The sequence below is a fragment of the Erinaceus europaeus genome, chromosome X, assembly GCF_950295315.1.
Source record: "Erinaceus europaeus chromosome X, mEriEur2.1, whole genome shotgun sequence".
NCBI lineage: Eukaryota > Metazoa > Chordata > Mammalia > Eulipotyphla > Erinaceidae > Erinaceus > Erinaceus europaeus.
The window spans coordinates 46708839-46733720 of NC_080185.1; the positions used below are offsets into that span (position 1 = coordinate 46708839).

Consider the following 24882-nt stretch of genomic DNA (forward strand, 5'->3'; position numbering starts at 1 on the left):
AGGATATAATATCACATTTTTGTATTGCACAGTAGTGCCCTGTGTAGTATATATTTCATAATATCTCCATCTAGTCATGTATCAATGGGCATTTAGTCTGCTTCCACTGCTTTCCTATTGTGAAAAATACAGATATGAACATAGTGGTTTGTATGTCCCTTCGAATTAGTGTTTGTATGGCCTTTGGATAAAGGCCTAAGTGTGGCATCACTGCATCATAAGGTGTTTCCATTTTCATTAATTTAAGGACTGTCCATCCAGTCTTTCAAAGGGATTGCACCAGTTTACATTCCTACAAACAATAACAGTCCCTTTTTCTCCAACCTTGCTAAAACCTGTCGTTTCCTGTCTTGTTAATGTAAACTATTCGCACAAGTTTGAAGTGGAATCTTAAGTGTAGTTTTAATTTGCATTTCGCTACTGATGACTTAAGTGGAGCATTTCTTTACATATCAGAGGGCTATATATGTCTCCACTTTATAAAACTGTCTATTCAGTTCTTTGGTCAACTTTTTGGGTTGTTATTTTTTTTTAATATTTATTCCCTTTTGCTGCCTTTGTTTTATTGTTGTGGTTATTATTATTGTTGTTATTGATATCATTATTGTTGGATAGGACAGAGAGAAATGGAGAAAGGAGGAGAAGATAGAGGGGGGAGAGAAAGATACCTGCAGACCTGTTTCGCCACCTGTGAAGTGACTCCCCTGCAGGTGGGGAACGGGGGACTAGAACTGGGATCCTTACTCTGGTCCTTGCGCTTTGCGCCATGTGCGCTTAACCCGCTGCACTACCGCCCGACTCCCTTTGGGTTATTATTTTTTCTTTTGTTGAGTTGTAGGATTTGTATGTAGTTACTTGCTTATTGATTTGTGTATTTATTTATGAGATAGAGACAGAGAGAAACCGAGAGGGAAAGATAGAGATAGAGAGAAAGAGAGAGAGAGAGAGACCAGTGGCATAGCTTCATCATTTGAGAAGCTGTCCCACTGAAGGTGGCTACCAGGGTCTTGAACCCTGTCATTGTATTGTAATATGTGCACTCAGTCAGTTATCTCACTGCCACGTCCCTGAGCTGTACTATTTCTTTATGGATATTTGATATCAATCACTTGTCAGATGTGAAACATGCAAATATCTTCTTGCAAATGCTGGGTTTCCTGTTTATCCTTGTGGGGTTTGCCTGTGATATATAGAAGCTATTTAGTCTGATGTAGTACCACTGATTTAATATTGTTTTCATTTTGCCATATCCATGGGGTTGAGTCTCCAAATATCTTTTATGTTAGATCTTTCAGTGTTTTGCTAGTGTTTTCTCCACTATAGGAAACTTTCATCATCCTTTCATCCGCCCTTTTAGAGTTCTTGAATCTGCTGTAATAAAACGCTGCTAATTAAAGTTTCAGCCTATATCTTCCCTCTCTTTTTCTTTGTTTTATTTTTAATTTTTTATATTTATTTATTTATTTTCCCATTTGTTGCCCTTGTTGTTTAACGTTGTTGTGGTTATTGATGTCGTTGTTGTTGGATAGGACAGAGAGAAATGGAGAGAGGAGTGTAAGAGAGGGGGAGAGAAAGATAGACTCCTGCAAACCTGCTTCACTGCCTGTGAAGCGACTCCCCTGCAGGTGGGGAGCCGGGGGCTCAAACTGGGATCCTTATGCTGGTCCTTGTGCTTTGGGCCACATGCGCTTAACATGCTGCACCACCGTCCTACTCCCCCCCCCCCTTTCTTTTTCTTTGATCCTTTTAGTTATTTCATAGTAAAAGATGTGAGGTGATTATTGAGTTTCATTCTTTTACATATTCCTATGTGGTTTTCCACACTGTTAGCTGAAGAGAGTTTCCTGATTCAATGTTTTTAGCTCCTATTTCACTGGTTAGCTGTTCATATGTATGTGGATTTATTTCTGGGCTTTAAGTTCTATCCGTGGAGCAGTGTTTCTACTTTTGTTTGTCTCATACCATTTTTTTTTTAATTTTCCCTTTTTTGTGTTGCCCTTGTATTTTTCATTGTTGTTGTTGTTGTTATTGATGTCATTGTTGTTAGCTAGGACAGAGAGACATGGAGAGAAGAGGGGAAGTCCGGGAGAAAAAGACACCTGCAGACCTGCTTCACTGCCTGTGAAGCGACTCTCCTGCATATGGGGAGCCTGGTTCTCAGATCCTTATGCGGGTCCTTGTGCTTTGTGCCGCTTGAACTTAACCCGCTGCCCTATCGCCCGAATCCCTGTATCATACCATTTTAATTACTGTAATTTTGTAGTATAGCTTGATGATAACTGCTATGATTTGTCCTCTATTTTCTCAGGATTGCTTTGGTAATTAGGGATCATTTGGGTTCCAAATTTTATATATATATATATATATTCCTTAGTGAATATTACTGGAATTTTATAAAAATTGCATTGAATTTGTGTAATCTTTCAAACGTGTAATTATTTTAATGATGTTGCTACTATCAATATTAGGAAAGAATATTTATGTGTCTTTTTTTATTGACTATAGGGTTCAGTATACGAATGTTCCACTTCCCTTGTTAATTTTTTTCTTTTTTTTGTCATTTTATTGGAGGTTTAATAGTCTACAGTACAGTTGTTGGCCCTTGTTAAATTTATTCCAAGGTTCCTTATATGCAGTTGTTAGTAGAATCGCTTTCTTAATTTCTTTCTCTTCTACTTAAGATTTGTATTATATAAGGATTTACAGAAAGTTGGCCGCTTGCTATTTCTGGTATAATACTGCCATCAAGCGGATGCTTTTTGCCAATTCTTTAAGCCCTGCACTGTCACTTCCGGGTAGGAGTACCAAGATGAAGTTGTTGACAAGTGACATTTTATCTCGAAAGTCAAGAACTAACTAAAATAGAAAAAAATATGTATATACAGTGGGGAAATTTTGGTTTAAGCCATACAAAGCCTTGGAAGTTCTAGATACGGGAAGCTAGAACACAAACAGAATTCCTTGGACCTTGTATGCTGGAGGCTACCATATGTGGACGGGGCTACGGAAGCCTGAAGGTTCCAGCGCCCCCTCTATAAGTGTAGGCTTCTTTTTCTTCTTCATCCTTTTCCCTTGAAGCAAGGCTTATAGTAGCTCAGGAACCTATAACTGATTATGGTAGACTCAACTGTAGAACTGTGATTCTGCTAGCTTTTGGTGGATGTAGATGTTGAGCTGGATAAACAATTTGGTCTCTGGACCAGACCCTGTATCTGATTGTTGAGTCTTGTGCCTCTTATGAGCCTGAGTAGCCAGGGGGCTTCACTAGCTCCACTCATTACTACACTGAGGGCTATCCAGGCATCAGAAGCTATCAGAGCTTCAGCTCCTTCCTGGGTATCATGGCGGCTACTGAGGCCACACTCCCATGTTCTCTGAGCCCAGAAATTCTAGCATCCTGGACTTTTTAGTGGGAGACCCTGGCTCATAGTTCCTTCTTTGGATTTTAATCTATCTTGTAGATGTATGGTGACTGGTACGACCTCTAGAACTCTTGAGTATCTTACACAGCATTTCCAGCTCTCATCACTGACAACTCAAGGGACAGACAGCAAATAATAAAATTGTTACTCCAAAAGCACCCACTTAATGGCACTGTTGTTCTAGAAATGCCAAAAATCTCCTGTGTGTGGCCACTCCCTCCACCCTTTGTAGATCAAAAAATGCCCTTATAGCAGCCAGGAATTGGAATGGTGGTGGAATTCTGGACTTGAAGACTTCAAGCAGAGATTCCCATTTAGACATTCTAAAGTAATGATCTGGCACTTGCTATCTCTCTCTCTCTCTCTCTCTCCACTTTTTCCTAGTAAATAAATAATTCAAAAAAATATTACTTGTTTAGGGGCTGGGTGGTGGCGCACCTGGTTGAGTGCACATTACAATCCGCAAGAAGCAGGGTTCAAGCCCCCAGTCCCCACCTGCAGGGGGAAGCTTCAGGACTGGTGAAACAGGGTTGCAGATGTCTCTCTGTCTCTCTTCCTCTCTGTCTCCCCCTTCCCTCTCGATATCTGACCATCTCTATCAAATAAATAAAGGCAATAAAAGACTTTTTAAAATATTACTGGTTTATAATAGTGGTTTACAAGATTGTAAGATAACAGATGTATGGTTCCACACCTCACCCTCGACCAAATTTCTGTGCCCCCACCCTCCAAGGAAAATCGCCATCGTTTTCACAAAGTGTTAGAGATAATTTAGCTGACTTTATTTATTTATTGCAAGTTTTTGTTTTTCAATTTTCTAGATTCCACAGCCACCGGGTTTCACCTCTTCACTTAGATCTCTGCATATAACCATATCCACTTCCATACATACATCCCAAAGGATACAACACCATCATTTTTTATTGCACAGTAGTGCTCCACAAAGTATATATCCGGGAACTTCGTTAGCCAGTCATCTATCAATGACCATTAACGCTATGAACATAGTGGTGCATTTGTTTCTTCAAATTAGGTTGGCATGTCCTTTGGATAAATGCCTAAAGTGGTATTAATTGTTCACAAGTTATTTCCTTTTTTTTTTTTTCTGTTAAGGATTCTCCATACCGTCTTCCCGTGGAGCTGCACCAGTTCGTATTCCCACCAATATAACAGAGTTCCTTTTTTCTCCCCAACCTCTCCAACACCTGACCTTTCCTATTTTGTTGATGTAGAGTTTTAGCGCAAGGATGTAAGGATCCCAGTTCCAGCCCCCGGCTCCTCACCTGCAGAGTGGTCACTTCACAAGCGGTGAAGCAGGTCTGCAGGTGTCTGTCTCTCTCTCCCCATCTCTGTCTCCCCTCCTCTCTCCATTTCTCTCTGTCCTATCCAACAACATCAGTAGCAACAATAACAACAAAGGCAACAAAATGGGGGGGGGGGATGGCCTCCAGGAGCAGTAGATTCATAGTGCAGGCACCAAGCCCCAGCAATAACCCTGGAGGCAGAAAAAAAAATGTCACTGGATTTTTAAATAAAAATTGTATTGAATTTGTATAATACTTTGGGCAGATCATTATTTTGATGATGTTGATTCCACCCATCCATGAAGAAAAAAATACCTTTCCCTTTCCTGTGTCTTGTATTTCTTTTAACAAAGATGGTAGGGTTAGGTGTACAAATGTTTCACTTTTTCTGTTAAATATATTCCAAGTTTCCTGATTATTTTCAGATGCACTTGTAAGTAGAATTATTTTCTTAATTATTTTCTCTTCTATTTCATTATCTGTATATAGAAATGCTAATCTTGTAGCAAGGATACTTTTTAAATATCTTAGAAAATTTGGACTTCAAGTACTAGTTTAACTTCTTTTTAAAAAAATATTTATTTGGGAGTCAGGCGGTAGCGCAGCGGGTTAAGTGCATGTGTTGCAAAGCACAAGGACCAGCATGAGGATCCTGGTTCGAGCTCCCGGCTCCCGACCTGCAGGGGAGTCGCTTCACAGGCGGTGAAGCAGGTCTGCAGGTGTCTATCTTTCTCTCCTCCTCTCTGTCTTCCCCTCCTCTCTCCGTTTCTCTCTGTCCTATCCAACAATGACGACATCAACAACAGTAACTACAACAATAAAAACAAGGGCAACAAAAAGGAAATAAATAAAATTTTTAAAAAATTATTTATTTATTTATTCCCTTTTGTTGCCCTTGTTTTGTTTAACTTATTTTTTTATCTTTATTTTCTCTTGTGTTGCCCTTGTTGTTATATTGTTGTTGTAGTTATTAATGTCGTTGTTGTTGGATAGGACAGAGTGAGATGAAGAGAGGAGGAGAAGACAGGGGGAGAGAAAGATAGACAGACACCTGCAGACCTGCTTCACCACCTGTGAAGCAACTCCCCTGCAGGTGGGGAGCTAGGGGGAGGGGCTCGAACCAGGATCCTTACTCGAGTCCTTGGGCTCTACACCACCCGCTGTACTACCGCCTGACTCCCTTAACTTCTTTTTTAAAAAACTTTTTTTAACCTTTTTTCCCTTTTGTTGCCCTTGTTTGTCGTTGTTGTTGTTGTTATTGTCATTGTTGTTGGATCAACAGAGAGAAATGGAGAAAGGAGGGGAAGACAGTGGGGAGAGAAAGATAGACACTTGCAGACCTGCTTCACAGCCTGTGAAGCGAACCCCCTGCAGGTGGGGAGCTGGGGGCTCAGACCAAGATCCTGATGCCAGTCCATATGCTTTGCGCCATGTGCGCTTAACCTGCTAGGCCACCACCTGGCTCCCCTAGTTCAACTTCTTTACACCCTCCTACTGATTGTCAGCACAGAACCCCTTCTCCATTGTGCTACTTGAGATTAATTGACTTATGGTGACTTGTTAGATTCTCCAGTGTGACTGACCAGTGGAGCATGAATCCAACAGAGCAAGAACCCCATGGACCATTGAGCCTGCACACACTCTAGTGTGTTTATGACGTCTCACACAAACCTAAAATGCTAACTATAGAGTTATAGATGGGTTCATATCCAGTGTTAGAGTACCATGATGGGACGTTGTTACTTTTTACTAATGAAGAGTGTTGGGTTTGTGTGACAGTAAAGTGTTAGAGTTATAGAGGCATAAAATAAGTCAAGCAGAGTCAGGAGACAAGATAAAGAAAAACTTTTAATCAGATAAGAAGAGTCAAGAGTGGCGAACTCTCTGTGTGTCCGTTAGGGCATCAAGAGTGAAGAGCCACCCCAGGGTAGGCTGGGGTCATTTTTATATTGTCCAGGACTTGTTTGTTTTTAGCCTGGAGGTCCCTGGAAGTTTATATTTTCCCAAGTTTTATGACCCAATTCTAGCTGGAAATGTCCTTTCTGGCGTGGGTGTCAGTATTGTTTCAGTTCTGGTTGAAGATGTTTGATGTAGGTGGAGAACAATTCCATCAATTCCTGTGTGGGTGAGGGGTTTACTTTTTCTGTTTCAGCAAAATAATCTCTTCCTATGAGATGACGGAGTCAAGTCTCAGAGTATTTCCTTCAAAGAGAGTCTGAAATCCTTCCAGAAATGAAGCCATGTGTGGATGGGGCATCAGATTTTAGAGTCTGCACCCCAAAAGTGATCAAAATAGAGCCACCTTGTGTTAGGCAGGGTGAACATGTATTGGTGTGTGTGTGTGTGTGTGTGTGTGTGTGTGTGTGTGTGTGTGTGTGTGTGTGTGTTTCAACAAAGTGTGGAGTAGAGAATCAAGCATACTTGGCTCAACAAGGCAGTTAGGCATTTCTGATGCAATACTGTCATCATGTGGAAATGTATTTGCAATCTGCTGCATACGCAAGGTCCTTTTCTTCAGAGGAATGACAAAGAACAGTCAGCAACAAAAGCAGTGTCTCTGGGAAGTCCCCATCCCCTCCAGGGTAATGGGAAGGAGTGGGGAAATCATTGGCTTAGTTGTATTAAGCTGTTGAATCTCCAGAAGACAGGCAACTGAAACAGGTACCTGGTCAACAGTACATATGAAACAGAGCTAGGAACCCTGCAGGTACCATGTCTAGGTAGTACAAGAGATTGCTGCAGTGAAGAGGCCTAGCCAAGGCCTTTAGGCAGTTTTCCTTGTATGTTCTCATACTGAGCAAAGAACATCTCTTTCCTTGCAGAAGAGACAGGAATGGAAAAGAAAGGAAATGGAAGGAAATTGAGGACACCGCTCATTTCTAGACACTGATCCTCTGGTGAGTGCCATATATTTCATTCCTTCTCCTTTTCCAACAGAATGTGTTTCATCATTGGCAAATGACAGTGATGTTTTAGTGTATCTCAAGGAAGAAAGGCTCCCACAGCTATTATTACAGATAATCATGTAATAATTTGGAATTTTCAGTCCTGGTGAGAAAGGCTCTCATTCCAGATCCTGATTGTGGAACTAGAAATAAGGATCTGCGTGAACAACCATCTAACCCACAAGAATGAACACAGAAGCTTTTACTAGTTCACCTTAGTGTGCTTGAATTTTTGCCGGTGCCTGCAAATGCAGCAGCTGTAGAATTATAGAAAGACAAATGTAAGCTCAGAAAAAAGGAGAAAAGGCAATGTCATGTCACTCTTTTCATTTCCAGTTGGGAGGAGCTGGCTGATTTGGAGTTGCAGAGATAGTAATGACTTAGTTCTTCATGGATACATGTGAGACCATTTGGCATTGAATATATTCCTTCAGCCACTGTATGAAGGAAAGAATGACTCTCATAACACTCCCCAAAAATAGAAAAACAGAGTAAATGGAAGCTGTGATGTCATTTGACATTTATAATGCTTCCACATCACATTCTCAGATTCCTCAGAAAGTAAAAGGCATCTCCTGTGGTACCCAGATGGTCTTAAATTGTAATCCTCATGAGTTTCCAGGATCCTATGCCTACTTGAGTGTTTGTCATTGGAGTTGTCAGGATATTGATATTCAGCCAACTGGAAGAACACTTTTAGATTTATGGGGTCATATTCAACTGCCCTCCCTACTGCTTAGTGTCAGCCACTTTCTATGATTAATACCAAGAGCCCAGTGGGAAAAGATTTGGTCCTCTTGGCATTATCCATGGTCTTACCATGTGTCGTTCAACTCTTTCTGGCACGTCTGCTGGGGTCTGTGAACACTGAAGCCCATCTCTATTTGATTACTTGAGGGTTTTTTGTTTTGTTTTGTTTTGTTTTTTATTGCCTCCAGAGTTATTGCTGGGGCTTGATGCCTGCACTAGGAATCCACTACTAGAGGCTACTAGAGGCCATTTTTTTCCCTTTTGTTGCCCTAGTTGTTTGTCATTGTTGTTGTTATTGCTGTCATTGTTATTGGTTAGGACAGAGAGAAATCGAGGAAGGGAAGACAGAGGGGGAGAGAAAGACACCTGCAGACCTACTTCACCACTTATGAGTCAACTCCCCTGCAGGTGGGGAGCCAGGAGCTCAAAACTTCAGTTTTTTCACTTGAATGGACTCATGGTAACTATTAAGATGCCCTAAAGATAATGTGGCCTACGGAGCAGAAGCTGGGATACCTCAATCTCTGCTCATACTCAATATGTCTGTAAGGTCTCATTCAAACCTGAGGTGCTAATTCCCTAACTATGAATGAGTTCAAATTCAGTTTTACCAAATGGGACATTATCATTCTTTGGTCCATTCTGTAGGAGTTCCTACAGAGGTGAGATCATATGGGATCCAGGATCCAACTGGAACATGCAGTCTGTGATTAGTCAAAATGGAAGGCGACTTCATGTTAACCAGAATAGATACGTCTCGGTGTTTTTTCTTCAGCAAAGGGAGGAGAGAGAAAGCATGAGTAATGGACTGAAAAGAGACATCTGGCCATATCTAAAACAACACTGCCATCAAGTGGAACATATTTTCAATCTGGTGAACCTTCAACTATTACTTCCTTGTTAGAAAAAAAAAAAAAAAAAAGCAATTCATGAACAATGGATAGTGTATCTGGAGAGCCTTGCATAAAGGCCTAGGGCTTAGCCCCCTTGGGAATAGAGGGAGGGGGCTTATAAAGGAAAAACTGGGAAGGGCCATTTGGGATCTGGTAAACTCCAAAGAAAAGCTCTGGTCTAGATACTTGCCACAGGTGTCTAGCCAGTCTGGCACAGGAAACCCAAGGTAGAGACCCATATGTGGGTTGGATTCGTGGATGCTGCTCTGAAGGAACTTGGGCCAACAGCTGTGGACCTTTGGCCTCACACTCTTGTCTCCTCTGCATAGGAGACTGGTTTGTCCACCTATTCCCAGGCCCTTGAAGTCTCTCTTGGCTATGGTGCAGCTTATCAAATGAAGACTTGGGGCACAGGAGTTCAGCTGCCATTGCTGACCTATATGATATTCCAGAGATATGGCCATGATTGTTGGGCTTGAGATCCAGAGGCCATGAAAAGTTCTTCTTCCTGAACATGACTGCCAATGAGTCCACACCACCACAGTCTGTAAGCCTAGAAGGTTTGTTATCCAGGACTCCTTGGTGGATGTTCCAAGCACAGTGCTTCTCATGTTGCTTCCACACTAATTTTGGGCATGCCAGGTGACTAAGACCAGAGCCTGAACCTTCTCCCTATGTGGGAAATCCTTTATATCTTCTCTGGAAACAAAGAGACATATAGAGAGTTGTCCATTTTGCTTGATTGCTTATGCCACAATCTTCCTCTCTCTCTCTCTCTCTCTCTCTCTCTCTCTCTCTCTCTCTCTCTCTCTTTTTTCCTCCAGGGTTATCACTGGAGCTTGGTGCCTGCCCTATGAATCCACTGCTCTTGGAGGCTATTTTTTCCATTTTGTTGCCCTTGTTTGTTGTTGTTGTTGTTGTTGTCATTGCTGTTGTTGTTGGATAGGACAGAGAGAAATAGAGGAGGGGAAGAAAGGGGGGAGAAAGATAGACACCTGCAGACCTGCTTCACTGCCTGTGAAGTGACCCCCCTGCAGGTGGGGAGCTGGGGGCCTCAAACCAGGATCTTTAAGCCAGTCCTTGCGCTTAGCGCCATGTGCGCTTAACCCACTGTGCTACCACCCTTTTTTTTTTTTTTTTTTTTAACCAGAGCACTGCTCAGCTCTGGCTTATGGTGGTGCAGGGGACTGAACCTGGGATTTTGGAGCCTCAGGCACAACAGTCTCTTTGCATAACCAAAAACTTTCTACCAGTACATACTTGGCATTTGGAGTCTCTCACAGAAAATAGTTCTACTGGCCTTGGAACATCTGTATAGAGTAATCATCCAGTTCTTCTGGGTCCTCCCCACTACTCCCCTCATCAGAGCACTGCCAGCCCTTGCTTATAACAGTGCTGGAGATGAACCAGGAACCACTGTGCTCCAGGCATGAAGAAAGTCTTTTGCATAATCCACATATCTTTTTTGGTATCCAACTGTGGTAAGGTGCCTATATATCTGGGTGGCAGGTATGTGTGTGTGCACAGGAACATGGGTTACTTAAGAGATTTTTCTCCTCAGTGAAAGATGGAAGGAAGAAACTTGGGTGACTGGCTAACAAAAGCCACCTTGGCATTTCTAAAGCAATACTGCCATCAAGTGGATAATATTTGCTAATTACTGGACCTCCACACTGTCACTCTTGTGGAGGTGTGAAAGAGGCATGATGAACAGTGTTTCTAGAAGGTTCAGAGCTCCACCAGAGTACTGGGAAGGAACGAAGGAATCATGAGTTGAGAGTATTTGAGCTGTGGAAGCTCTAGAAGTCAGCCAGCCAGTCCAGATGTCAGGCTGATCAGACACCGGAAGCACAACTAGGGACCAGGTGGCTGCCATGTTTGACTATGAGTACAGACTGCTGCTATGAGAGAGCCCAGGCCAGGGGTTGTAGCATTCATCTGTGCATCCCTTTCCTCAGCAGGTCAGGCTGGTTGGATGCGACATAGTACCAGTCTCTCTGCTCATGGAAAAACCAACTATAAGACATTGCTGACATAGATTTCTGCTGCCATTGTAAAATATAGATACTGGATGATAGGTATAATAATTTGGTTGCTGGCATGAGAAATACAAACATGGACTCCAGTTCTGACATTTCCTTGCTTCTAAAAACACACTCATGCCACTGTTTGGCCTTGCTCCTGCATAGTGGTCCATGGTTTTTGGAATGATAGATTCAGTTCCTTTTTATTTTATTTTATTATCTTTATTTATTTACTGGATAGAGGCAGCCAGAAATTGAGAGGAAGAGGGAGATAGAGAGAGACAGAGACACCTGCAGCGCTGCTTCACCACTTGTGTAGCTTTCCCCTTGCAGGTGGGGACTGGGGGCTTTAACCCTGGTCCTTGCACATTGTGAAACATGCACTCAACCAGGTGCACTGCCCACCACCCAGCCCCATGGATTCAATTTCTTATATCCAAACATAGTTATGGGGCTGGGAATTGGTTATCGGGTAGGACATACACATTACCATGCACAAAGCTTGGGCTCATATTTGTGCATCACAGCACCACAGGAAAAAGTCAGTCTGGGAGCAGTGGAGTCACGTGTGCAAGTCCCTAGTGATTTAAAAAGAAAAAAAAGACATGGTGACTTGAAATAGTTTGTGGTAATCATATTTTTGTGTTTTCTAAACTGATATATAAATCATATTTAGTTAATCCTATTTTTGTGTTTTCTAAATCAACACTGTCCTACGTGTAGTGTGTTATATTAATATGGTTAGTGTGTTTTATGTTAAGTACATTTTATGAAAGTAATTGTTGGGGGGGTAGATAGCATAATGGTTATGCAAAGAGATTCTCATGCCTGAGGCTCCAAAGTCTCAGGTTCAATCCCCCGCACCACCATAAGCCAGAGCTGAGCAGTGCTCTGGTGTTTCTCTCTGTGTCTTTTTCTCTCTGCAGTTCTCTCAAAAATAAAAATAGAGAAAGAAAGAAAGGGAAGGGAAGGAAGGAAGGAAGGAAAGAAGGAAGGAAGGAAGGAAGGAAGGAAGGAAGGAAGGAAGGAAGGAAGGAAGGAATTGTTTCCCTTGTAAAGTTGTTTTAGGTCTGGCTACTCAAGGCATTTTGTCTTGCCTTTCCACAGAGAAGTTTTCAGTTTTATAAATCAGTTTCTCTTTGAAAGAAAAAAATACAGAGCGTGGTAGCTGCTAAGGTCACACCTCCTCTTCTTGTCTGTCTAAAAGCCTTCATACCAGAGACTTTGTGGTGGGCACCCAATCTCTATGCAATTCATGTTCTTTCTACAGATACATTGAGCTATCTGATGGCTTAGTCCTACCCATAAGTCATCTGAATGCCCACAACCCACACTCTATAGCTCTCAAGACAAGTTAAGACCCTCAAGTATTACTGGAGGCCATGCTTAATAATATTCTCCTCTATAGCACTGTTGCTCCATATGAGCCACACACCAGCTTATGCATTGCCTCTCCCTCCACCTTTCTGTGAATCAGAAAGAACCGGGGGAGACAAGAAGCTATCCTAGCACTTCAAATGGGGTTGGAACATGAAAAGTCTGGAATGTTATGTCTGTTCTTTTGAGGCATGCTGGTTGACTGAAGGAATATATATACAAAATCATCAACGGAATAAATATATCTATGAATCTACACCCACAAGTTTGTAGGAATTTAAGTTTCACATTTTCTTGGAACTGTGTAAATATTTTTTGTAAACTCTTCCAGGTTGATGAACATAGCTCTCTGCTAGCAGCACTGTGCTATTGTCACACTGAGTAAAGATCACTCTGTGCTTTCATTGCAGATGACACAGTGGTCAAACTAAATGAAATAAAAGGAAGATGAATTCACTGATGAGAAGCCAAAACTTTGCCCTGAGTTAACCAAGATGACTTCTGTGATTGTCAAGCATGATCCCCTAAAGGCAGAGTACCACACCCATTAAAAAAAAATACTACTACCTTTGCTGTATGGATCTTTCCTCTCTCTGCTGATAATGAAACCAAAAGGTAAGTCTCAAGACTTCCAGAAAATTCGTATGTATAAATGACAGACCCATCATGCGAGTTATACAGGCCTGTATCATGTGTCCTTTCTGACTGACTGGATTATGAAGATATTAACCCTGGGATAATGGATATATGGAGACTTTTGGGCCTCTGAGATACATTCAGAGGCTCTAGATCTGTTAGAGTGACTAAAGAATATTAAGAATAGACTATCAGTCTTTAGAACAGATGACCCAACAGGGCCAATAATATGTTCCATCTTCTGTTAGCAAAGTTGGATATATGTGTGGTGTTTGTTCCCAAAGAGCTGAAGAATTGGGGGTAGGGAATGGGGCTGCTTGCTATTTCTGGTACAATACTGCCATCAAATGGATGCTTTTTGCTAATTCCTTTAGCCTTGCACTATTACTTCCCAAAGAAGAATGGCAAGAGTATGAAGTCCTGGAAAACTGACATTTTACCCAGAAAGTAAATATTCACTAAAAAAAATTTTAAAGTACATGTGGATATTTTGGTAAAAGTCATATAGGGCCTTGGAATTTCTAGAGACAATAATCCAAACCACACACACAACTCCCTGTGCCTCTGTGCACTGGAGGCTGCCATGTTTGGGCAGAACTACGGAAGCCTACAGGTTCCTGAATTCTCAATGAGCAAGTGCCTCCATAGGCTTTTTTCTTTCTTTCTTTCTTTCTTTCTTTCTTTCTTTCTTTCTTTCTTTCTTTCTTTCTCTCTTTCTTTCTTAAAAAAAAAGACTTATAGGAATACAGGGACCTGGACACCTCTAACCATGGTACAATCAAAACAATAGAACAACTGTGGTTCTGCTGGCCTATGGTGGCTTTAGATGTTGAGCTGGATAAATAGCTTGATCTCTGGGTCAGATCTATATCTGATTGTTGTGCCTATGCTTCCTGTAAGATCAGAATCCGGCAATTTCACTAGGCCTCCTCATTCTAGCACTGAGGGCTGTGATCCAGGGATTGAAACTGTCAAAGTTTTGGCTCCTTCTTGGATATCATGGTGGCAACTGGGGCCGCACCTCCACACAGTATCTGAACCCAGAAATTCCAGGATCCTGGACATGTTGGTGGGAGACCCTGACTCATAGCCCTCCTATGGCTTTTAGTTGACCTTTTAGATATATGGTGGCCAGCATGAGCTCCGGAATATTTTAAATGTCCTATACAGCATTTCCAACTTTCATCACTGACAACTCAAGGAGCAAACACCAAGTAGTGGAGCTTTTGCTCCAAAAATCTGCTGCTTGATGGCACTGTTGTTATAGAAATATCAAAATTCCTCTTTATGGCCTTAACCTCCACCCTTTTTAAATGGGGGGGGAGCCTAGAAGCCCCTATGAATTCTTACAAGGTAGAACTCTTACATTTGCAGACTTGAAAACCTGAGATCCCCATTTTCACCCACCATCACTTAAGCAAAATCAGTGGTATGGTGTTCTCTCTCTCTCCAACCATTCCAGTAAATAATAATAGTTTAAAAAGTAGCATTAAAAATGATAAATGAGGGAATTGGGCGGTAGCGCAGCGGGTTAAGTGCAGGTGGCTCAAAGCCTAGAGACTGGTGTAAGGATCCCGGTTTGAGACCCTGACTCCCCATCTGCAGGGGAGTTGTTTCACAAGTGAAGCAGGTCTGCAGGTGTCTATCTTTCTCTCCCCCTCTCTGTCTTCCCCTCCTTTCTCCATTTCTCTCTGTCCTATCCAACAACAACATCAATAATTACTGCGACAATAAAACAAGGGCAACAAAAGGGAATAAATAAATATTTTTAAAAATTGTAAAAAAAAATATTAATGAAACCCTTCACCAAAGTTATATATGCCCAAGGATAAGAACCATAGTTTTCGGAGTCGGTTGGTAGTACAGTGGGTTAAGCGCACGTGGCGCAAAGCCCAAGGACTGGCTTAAGTAACCTGCTTCGAGCCCCTGGCTCCCCACCTGCAGGGGAGTCTCTTCACAGGTGGTGAAGCAAGTCTGCAGGTATCTATCTTTCTCTCCCCCTTTCTGTCTTCCCCTCCTCTCCATTTCTCTCTGACCTAACAACAACGACATCAATAACAACAATAACTACAGCAACAATGAAAAATAAGGGCAAAAAAGGGAAAATAAATATAAAAAAATTTTTTTAAATAACCATAGTTTTCACAGTCTTGAAGACAATTTAGCAATATATATATATATATATATATATATATATATATATATTCATGTGTGCATTAATCTCTAGATTCCACATACGAGTAAAGTCATTTTCAATGGTCTTTCACCTCCTTACTTATTTTTCTAAACATAATCACTTCCTATTACATCCATTTTCTTTCAAAAGATAAGACATCACTAGTTTTATTGTACAGTAGTGCTTCATGGAGAATATATTGTATAACTTCTCTATCTACTCACATATTGATGGATATTTAATCTGCTTCCACTGTTTTCCTCCTGTGAAAAAATGCAAGTATAGAACAGTGTTTCTACCTTTGACCCAGTACCATTCCATACCATTTTAATTACTATAACTTTGTACTGTAATTTGATGACAGGTACTTTGATTCATCTACTCTATTTTTCTCAGGATTGCTTTAGCAATTAGGGGACTTTTGTGTTTCCAAACACGTTTTAGTCACGTTTGTTTTAGTCCCTTAATGAATATTAGTGGAATTTTTATAAAAATTGCATTGAATCTGTATAATGCTTTGGGGAGTATGCTCCTTCTAATGATGATGGTTCTAGCAATCAATGAGGAAGGAATACCTTTTCCTTGTCTCTTCTATTTCTTTTAACAATGACTATAGGGTTTGGTATACAAATGTTCCACTTCCTTTGTTAAATTTATTTCAGGTTCCTGATTGTTTTATAATACAACGGTTAGTGTGACTGTTTTCCTAATTTCTTTCACTTCTATTTCATATTTGTATTCATAAGGATGGGCAATGTGTTGGCACTTGCTATTTCTGGTACAATACTGCCATCAAGTGGACGCTTTTTACCAATTGCTTTAGCCCTGTACCGTTACTTCCTAGGGAGGAATGACAAGGGAGTGAAGTCATGGACAGGTGACATACACAGAATGCCAAGATTCACTGAAATAGAAAAATGTACATTTGGATATCTTGGTAAAAGTCATATAGGGTCTTGGAAATTCTAGAAACAGTAACCCAGACCACACGAACAACTCTCTGAACTTTTGTGCGCCATGTTTGGGTGGCTACGGAAGCCTACAGGTTCCTGAATTCTCATTGAGCAAGCGCCTCCATGGGGAATTCTTTTTTGGCATCCTTTTCTTTTAGAGCAAGGTCTATTGAAGCACAGGGACCTGGACACCTCTATGATCATGGTAGAGTCAAAGGAAAGAACAACTGTGATTCTTCTGGCTTCTGACGGAATTAGATGCTGAGCTGGAGAAACTGCTTGGTCTCTAGGCAAGGGAACTATATCTGATTATTGTGTCCTATGGGCAAACGCTAGAAGAAGAAGAATTGTGTCCTATATTTCTTGTGAGATGAGAATCCGGGCACTTCACTAGCCATCCTCACTCCTGTACTGGGGCTTGTGATCCAGAAATCAGAAGCTGTCAGAGCTTCAGCTCCTTCCTGGATATTGTGGCGGCTACTGAGGCCACACCCCCACGGCCCCCATGATATCTGAGCCTGGAAATTCTAGGCACCTGGAAGCCTTGGTGGGTGACCTTTGCTCATAGATCTTCCTATAGCTTTTAGTCTGCATTGTCGATATTTGGTGACTGGCATGAGCTCCAGAACATTCTAAATGTCCTACACAGCATTTCCAGCTTTTATTACTGACAACTCTAGAGACAGACAGCAGATACTGGAGTTCTTACTCTAACAGCTCCCACATGACAGCACTGTTGTAGAGAAGTATGAAAATTCCTCTGTGTTGCTTTTCCCTCTACCCTTTGTAATGACAAAAAAAAAAAAGCCCAGAGAACAGCCAAGAATTGGTATTTTATTTATTTACTTTCCCTTTTGTTGCCCTTGTTTTTCATTGTTGGTGTAGTTATTGTTGTTGTTATTGATGTCATCGTTGTTAGATAGGACAGAGAGAAATGGAGGGAGGAGGGGGAGAGAAAGATAGACACCTGCAGACCTGCTTCACCGCCTGTGAAAAGACTCCCCCGCATGTGGGGATCCTTATGCTGCTCCTTGGGCTTTACGCCACGTGCACTCAACCTGCTGCACTACCGCCCAACTCCCCAAATGTTAGTTCTACACTGCACCTGCCAAAGTTCTGTATGCCTACCCCCAAGGTTAACCACTATAGTTTTCACAAAGTCTTTAAGACAAATACACACACATATATGCAAGTTCATTTGCTTTATTCCTTTAGATTCCACATGAGCAAAATTATTTAGCAATTGTCTTTCATCTCCATACTTATTTCTGTGTATATACTCACCTCTTATTACATATGTTTTCCTGCAAAGGACATGACTTTTATTGCACAGTAGTGCTCCATGGAGTATATAATCGTCCTTGATAGGACAGAGAGAAATGGAGAGAGGAGGGGAAGACGGGGAGAGAAAGACACCTGCAGACCTGCTTCATCTCTTGTGAAGCAGCTCCACTGCAAGTGGGGAGCCGGGGGCTCGAACGGGGGGGGGGGGGGGGGGGGGAGTGTGTGTCTTATGCAGGTCCTTGCGTTTTGCACCACCTGCACTTAACCCACTGCGCTTCCGCCGGACTCCCTGTACTATAATTTTGATGACAGGTACAGCGATTCATCCACTCTATTTTTCTCAGGATTGATTGCTTTGGCAATTAGGGAACTTTTGTGTTTCCAAACATGTTTTAGTCATGTTTGTTTTAGTCACTTAATAATATTATTGGAATTTTTATAAAAATTGCATTGAATCTGTATAATACTTTGGGGATTATGAGCCTTCTGATGATGATGGTTCTAGCAATCAATGAGGAAGGAATACCTTTTCCCTGTCTCTTTTTTTTTTTTTCAATTTATTCATGAGAAAGGTAGGAGGAGAGAAAGAACCAGCCATCACTCTGATACACGTGCTACCGGGGATTGAATTCAGAACCTCATGCTTGAGAGTCTAGTGCCTTAGCCACTGCTCCACCTCCCAGGCCACTCTTCTGTTTCTTTTAACAATGACTATAGGGTTTGGTATACAAATGTTCCACTTCCTTTGTTAAATTTATTTCAGGTTCCTTGATATTTCTGGTACAATACTGCCATCAAGTGGACGCTTTTTACCAATTGCTTTGGCCATGTACTGTCACTTTCTGGGGAGGAATGACAAGGGAGTGAAGTCATGGACAGGTGACATTATACACAGAATGCCAAGATTCACTGAAATAGAAAAATGTACATGTGGATATTTTGGTAAAAGTCATATAGGGTCTTGGAAATTCTAGAGACAGTAACCCAGACCACACGAACAACTCTCTGAACTTTTGTGCGCCATGTTTGGGTGGCTACGGAAGCCTACAGGTTCCTGAATTCTCATTGAGCAAGAGCCTCCATGGGGAATTCTTTTTGGCATCCTTTTCCTTTAGAGCAAGGATTATAGGAGTATAGGGACCTGGACACCTCTATGATCATGGTAGAGTAAAATGAAAGAACTGTGGTTCTGCTGGCCTCTGGTGGATTTAGATGTTGAGCTGGAGAAACTGCTTGGTCTCTGGGCCAGGGAGCTACAGCTAGCTAATTGTTGTGTCCTGTATTTCTTGGGAGATGAGAATCCAGGGACTTCACTAGCCATCCTCACTCCTGCACTGAGGTTTGTGATTCAGGAATCAGAAACTGTCAGAATTTCAACTCCTTCCTGGATATCATGGCGGCTACTGAGGCCACACCCCCATAGGATAGCTAGCCCAGAAATTCTGGGATCTGCGTCTTTTGGGGGTGACATTGGCTCCTAGCTCCTCCGTAGTTTTTATTCTGCCTTGTCGATGTATGGTGATTGGCATGAGCTCCAGAACATTCCGAACGCCCTACATGGCATTTCCAGCTCTTATTCCTGACAGCTCTAGGGACAGACAGAAGATACTAGAGTTCTTGCTCTAAAAGCTCCCACTTGACGGCACTGTTGTTCTAGAAATATCAAAATTCCTCTGTGTTGCTTTTCCCTCCACCCTTTGTAATGACAAAAAAAAAAAAGTGCCCTGGGAGCAGCCAGGAATTTGGTGCTGTGGTGGAACTGTGAACTTTTAAGCTGAGGTCACTCAATATATAGACACTCAGCAACCTATATGGCAAAGAAATGGTCTGACTCACTATCTCCTGTAAATAAATAAGTGTAAAAATTATTAATGATTTGATAGTGGTTTGTCATATTATAGGATAACTGATGTAGAGTTCCACAAAAATTCTATATTTCCAGTCCCCAGTATAACCAAATTAGTGTGTTTATGTCATTTGGATAAATGCTTAAAATGGTATTGCTAGATCATAAGGTAATTTCATTTTCATTTTTTTAGTATATTTATTCCCTTTTTTGTTGTCCTTTTTATTATTGTTGTAGTTATTATTGTTGCCATTGTTGTTGATAGGACAGAGAGAGGAGGGGAAGACAGGAGGAAAGAAAGACACTTGCAGACCTGCTTCACCGCTTATGAAGAGACTCCCCTGCAGGTGGAGGGCTGAGGGCTCAAATCCGGATGCTTGCGCTTTGTGATGCCTGCGCTTAACCCGCTGCGCTACCGCCCAACTCCCTCCATTTTCATTTTCAAGGACTGTGCTTACAGTCCTTTTTAAAAAAGTGATTTTTATTGGTTATTAATAATTTGTTATAAGATTATAAAATTAGTGTGTAATTCCACACCAAAGTTCAGTATCCCCACCCCCTCTAACTTCCCAAGGATAGCCGCCCGCATAGTTCACAAAGGTGTTGCAGTTTGTTACTCAGTACAGTCTCCCAAAGGGGATACACCAGTTTGCATTCCTACCAACAGTGTTAGAGTCCCTTTTGCTCTACCATCTCACAGACATCTGTCCCTATCTATTTTGCTGATGCAGGCCATTTTCACAGATGCCAACTGGAATCTCAGTGAAATTTTGTTTTGCGGTTCTCAAATGATAAGTGAAGTGGATCATATCTTCATATGCCTGTGGGACAGATGTGTCTCTTTATAAAACTATTCAGTTCTTTGGGCCACTTTTTAATATTTTTTTTATTTTATTTTTGTTGAGCTGGTGGATTTCTTTATAGAGTTTTTAATATCATGCACTTGTCAGATGTGCAGTGTACAAATATCTTCACCTAGTGCTTGGTTGCCTGTTTATCATTGTGTAGTTTGTTTCCAATGTGTCAGAAGTTTGTTACTTTGATATAGTCCCATGATTTTAAAATCCTGTTAAAGTCTTTTGTGTTTTACCGCCATAGGATACTTTCATCACCCTTCCATCTTTCCCTTTATAGTTCTTCAATCAGCTGTAGTGAGCTGTAATGGGCCACTGCTTACTTTCAAACTGCCTGCATCTTCCTTTTCTTTGTCTTTAATCCTGTGTGTTAATTTTTTAGTACATAGTGTGAAATGGTGATTGAGTTTCATTGTTTTGCATGTTCTTAGGTTTTCCCTACTGTTTAGCAGAGAGCTTTTTGTTCCATTTATTAGCTCCTTTGTCAATGATTATCTATTCATATATGTGTGGATTTATTTCTGGTCTCTCAGTTCTATCCATGAAACAGTGTTTCTACTTCTGTTTTAGTACCACACCATTTTTTAAATTGTATTAATGATTTAATAATGATCGACAAGATTGTGGGATAAGAGGGGTACAATTCCATACAGTTCCCATCACCAGAGTTCCATATACTCTTCCCTCCACTGGAAGGGTCCCTAGTCTTTATCCCTCTGGGAGTATGGACCAAAGGTTTTCACTGGATATAGGAGGAGTACCACACCATTTTAATTACTATGATTTTGTAGTATAGTTCAATCATGGAAAATGTGATTCTTCTACTCTTATTTTCTCAGAATGGCTTTGACAATTATGGCCCTTTTCTGGTTCCAAACAGTTAGTCATATGTGCTCTAGTTCCTTAAAGAATGTTACTAGAATTTTAATAAAAAGTACATTGAGGGAGTTGGGCTGTAGCGCAGTGGGTTAAGCACACGTGGTACAAAGCGCAAGGACCAGAGTAAGGATCCCGTTCGAGCCCCCGGCTCCCCACCTGCAGGGGAATCACTTCACCGGCAGTAAAGCAGGTCTGCAGGTGTCTATCTTTCTCTCCTCCCCTATGTCTTCCCCTCCTCTTTCCATTTCTCTATCCTATCCAACAACGATGACATCAATAACAACAACAATAAAACAAACAAAAAGGGAATAAATAAATAAAAGAGATTATACTTTTAAAAAATTACATTGAATATGCACACTGCTTTGATAGTATGATCATTTTAATGATGTTGATTCTCCCAATCCATGAGGTGTCTTCTATTTCTTTTAACAGTTACTATAGGATTTGGAGTATAAATGTTCCACTTTCTTTGTTAAATGTATCCTAAGGTATCTGATAATTTTCTGATGCAATTGTTAATGAAATTGTTTTCTTAATTTCTTTCTCTTCTGTTTTATGCTTTGTATATAGAAATGCCAGGGGGCAGGTGGTGGCACACTTGGTTAAGTGCACAGATTACAATGCACAAGTACCGGGGTTCAAGCCCCAAGTCTCTGCCTACAGGGGGAAAGCTTCATGAGTGGTAAGGCAGGGCTACAGGTGTCTCTTCTATCTCCCCCTTCACTCTCAGTTTCTCTCTGTCCTATAAAATTATATAAAGTTAATAAATAAATAAATGCCAGTATTCTGTATGTTAATTTTGTAGCAAGGTTGCTTTTTTACCATAGGAATCAAACATTGCTGCATTTAATACTGTCTTTTGTTTATCAACTTCTATTGTGAAACCCCAGGGACCCTTTGTTAGATCAGGTCCTTCAGCACTGATTCAAATTCTTTACACTCTCCTAATGGCTGTCTGTACAGAACCCCTTCTCAGGGAGTCCAGAGGTAGGGCAGCAGGTTAAGCACAGGTGGTGCAAAGCACAAGGACCAGCATAAGGATCTTGGTTCAAGCCCCCGGCTCCCCACCTGCAGGGCAGTCACTTCACAAGTGGTGAAGCAAGTCTGCAGGTGTCTATCTTTCTTTCCCTGTCTCTGTCTTCCCCTCCTCTCTCTGTTTCTCTGTCCTATCCAAGAACGACATCGATAACAACAATAATAACTACAACAACAACAACAAAAAGAACCCCTTCTCCACTGTGCTACTTGAGATTAGCTGACTTATGGTGATTTATGATGTATTCTCCAGTGTGGTTGAGCCCAGCGTTTGCTCACACTATGGTGTGTCTCTGATGGCTCAGTCAAATCTGAAGTGTAAATCTGATGGCTTAGTTCAAATCCAGTGTTGCTTCATAGGAATTTGTCACTCTTAGGTCATGAAATCAGTCTTAAAAATTCCTACAGCGATGAGGTCATATGGAATGGAACATTAGATTGGAATATGCACTCCATGAGTGCTCAAAATGGAGGGCAGTATTGCATTAGCCAGGTTGGATATGTACTGGTGTTTTTTTCTTCAGCAAAGGGAGGAGAAAGAAAGCAAGAGTAATGGACTGAAGAAGGGTATCTTGGCATTTCTGAAGCAACACTGCCATCAAGTGGAACATAATTTTCAATCTGGTGAACCTTTGCTACTTCCTTGGTAAAAAAGAAAGCAGTTAGGGACAATGGAATGTGTGTCTGGAGGGTTTAGGGCCTGGCACAGAGTTGAGGATAGGGAGGGATAATATAGGGAGAACACACCCTAAAATATAGCTTTGAAAAGCAGTATGTGTTCTGGGCAGTAGCTAGAACACAGGACTAAAGATGGTAAAAATGGTTGTTATTGGTTATTGAGGCAGGGCAACCGAGCAGCAGCAGCTGTGTTTCTTTCCTCTCCTCTCCCTGAGTCAACTAGGAATACCAAAGGAGACCACTTGGGACCACAACAAGACAGGACTAGAACCCACCAAATCACCTGTGAGTGCAAACACGCGTGGCTCATGGACAGAGAGGAGCCTAGGGAGAGATTAAGTGGCTGGTAACAGTCCAGCAGTTTATCAGTTGAGACACCATCTCCAGCCTGTTCCACCAACAAGGGTACTAGGGCTGAAGGGAGGAGAGGACTCCCCTGAGACTCACCAAATGCAACTGTGAGTCTCCATTGCTACTGCCCTCAGAATCTGGAGCAGCGGCAGGGAGGCCCTGTGCTGACACCAGGGGACAGAGAACTAACCAGGAAATTCAGGAGAAGATCTATACCTCAGTGGCCTAGTGGTGGGGCTGTGAAAGTCTCTTTGCATAACCACTGTGCAATCTCTCCCCCACCCTGCTTTATTTCTTGGTCAGGAGTCAGTGATTAAGCTATGAAGCCTACTTATAGTTTAAAATCCCTCAGTCTCCCATAGCCTACAGGGAAGAAAAAGAACAAAAGAGACTTTTAAGCCACTGAGCTCCAACTCAGGGATTAAAATACTATTGAAACAACTGTTGACTTCCACAACTGTGAACCCTTTAATTACTTTACTTAGACACAAGTCAATCCAGGCAATAGTGATCAGTAATTTGAAAAGTACTGAGAGAGGGACCTCATAACATACTATATAAAATGGTTAAACCAACAAGAAGAAACATTGGAGAAATGAACCAGCTAAAAGCCCCCAAAAACTTGAAGCACAAAATAATGAGGTCAACATCCAAACACTATGGAAATAATCACAGGAGTGAGTAAAGAGTTTGAAAGAATTGTGATCAGAAATTCAGAAACACCTGCAGGGGAGTCACTTCACAGGCAGTGAAGCAGGTCTGCAGGTGTCTATCTTTCTCTCCCCCTCTGTCTTACCCTCCTCTCTCCATTTCTCTCTGTCGTATCCAACAATGAAGACATCAATAATAACTACAACAATTAAACAGCAGGGGCAACAAAAGGAATAAATAAATAAGTAAATAAAATTTTTAAAAATCTCAAGCCCTGCCTCCACCTTTCCAAGCCACACCTGTAACCACTCCTATTTTCTGGGTGGCACTACTGTACCCTCCAGGTACTCCTTGTCCATCAACATTTCCTCCACTTTTTTTTTTTAAGATTTTAAAAATATTTATTTATTCCCTTTTGTTGCCCTTGTTTTATTGCTGTAGTTATTATTGTTGCTGTTATTAATGTTGTTGGAAAGGACAGAGAGAAATGGAGAGGGGGGAGAGATTTAAAAAAAAAAAAGTCACTTGTGAAGCGATTCCCCTGCAAATGGGGAGCCAGGGGCTCGAACCGGAAACCTTACGCTGGTCCTTGAGCTTTGTGCCACGGTGTGCTTAACCCACAGCTCTACCGCCCTACTCCCTTCCTCCACTTAAAAAAAAAAATTAATTATCTTTATTTATTTATTTATTGAATAGAGACAGCCAGAAATCGAGGGGGACGGGGTTGATAGAGAGACAGACACCTGTAGCACTGCTTCGCCATTTGCAAAGCCTTCCCCCTGCAGGTGGGGACTGGGCGCTCGAACCCTGGTCCTTGTGCA

General features: G+C 41.5%; 1 long non-coding RNA gene across 11 annotated transcripts in view; it reads left to right on the top strand.

The window, feature by feature from the left end:
- The window catches only part of LOC132535802 (uncharacterized), a 156088-nt gene that overhangs the window by 37124 nt on the left and 94082 nt on the right, over positions 1–24882 (top strand). For all 11 annotated transcript variants that reach the window (XR_009547517.1, XR_009547518.1, XR_009547519.1 and 8 more), the window contains exon 3: positions 13126–13330. This is a non-coding gene — a long non-coding RNA (uncharacterized LOC132535802). The remainder of the gene's footprint in view (positions 1–13125; positions 13331–24882) is intronic.